Raw genomic sequence first — 1343 nt, 5'->3', positions numbered from 1 at the left:
CATTACCAGGCCGGTACGAGCGCAAGCGCGTTGATCGGCGGTCAGTACAGGAGTCAGTGACAAGAGATGAGGCGCAGAGGCACCAAGCAATATAGGCCCAGGAGAAGAGGGCTCCCTTCCCGCCAACCTGCCCTACCCCCACTCCTCTTCACCTTCCCCTCCAGCCCCCCCATTCCCTCGCCCTTGCGCTCAGCTGAGGAGGGGGGGGACAGTGCGGGCGCACAGAGTCATGCCGGCGGGCGCTGCCACAGGAGTGATAAGAGTCGATAAGCGTCAACGCCGTGCGGCGTCGGAAGGGCCTTATGTTCTATTTAGTATGGAGAACCAATTGAGCGGCGTGTCAGGCGGCCCATAGTTCATAAATCTGCTGAGTGCGACCAAGTGTCAGTGTGATCCAATGAGCGTTGTGGCTCCTAATCCTTAAGCAATCCCCACGTAGAGAATGTCATGGAAGAGTACAAAATTGGACAGCCGTCTGCCGGACTATAGATAGGTGTAGAAAGAGTTAGTGATGAGAGTGTGTAAAAGAAAAGAGACAATTTCCATCTTTCATAAAGAGAGAAAATGAAAGGAGTGTTAGGTGAATGAAAGACCTTTCCTGATGATAGAGAAGTTTCCCAGTTTCTTAAAGGGAGTCAAATTTTTAAAGCTTTTAATTGTGAGTGTGGGGGAGCGCAGCGAGGGGGGGCTTGCTTTCAGAGAGAAGCAAGAGCCAGACACCTTCGTGGAGAGAGAGATGGATGGTAGAGATGGCCGAGAGTCAGATGAAGAGGAAGAAGGAAAATGAGGAGAACGAGGACAAGATTGCGGGGCCCTTTGCTGTTAAGCGCTCACATGCAGGTGACGAGAGGAAGATAGGATGTCAAAGAGAGAGGGCCTCAAGAGATCCCTCACCCCCACAATAGAGCAGAGACACTGAGAGACAGGGAGCACACTGGAGCTCACACAGCTATTAACCTGAATAGCCACACACACTCGCTTGCTAGAAACCGCAACTCTCTAACTGTTTCAGACTAAACTGGCCTGACAACGCTCGAGTGAGTGGATGCAACACGCACTGTTCCACATACGTTTTTGGCGTTTTAATGTGTCACATTTGAAAATGCCCCCCCAGGCATTCTTCATTATGTCAAACCATATAACATGCAGAGGGAGGAAAAGAAGAGATGGTATTTCAGTTACGCATGAGCTTCAATAATATACTGCCCCCGTCCCCTGTGTGTGTGTGTGTGTGTGTGTGTGATGTGTGTGTGTGTGTGTTGTGTGTGTTGTGTGTGTGTGTAGTGTGTGTGTGTAGTCAGTGTGTCAGTGTGTGTGTGTGTATATACAGTATTGAGGAGAAA

The sequence above is a fragment of the Salvelinus sp. IW2-2015 genome, linkage group LG35 (assembly GCF_002910315.2).
Source record: "Salvelinus sp. IW2-2015 linkage group LG35, ASM291031v2, whole genome shotgun sequence".
Taxonomy (NCBI): domain Eukaryota; kingdom Metazoa; phylum Chordata; class Actinopteri; order Salmoniformes; family Salmonidae; genus Salvelinus; species Salvelinus sp. IW2-2015.
Note: the sequence above shows the minus strand (reverse complement) of the source record.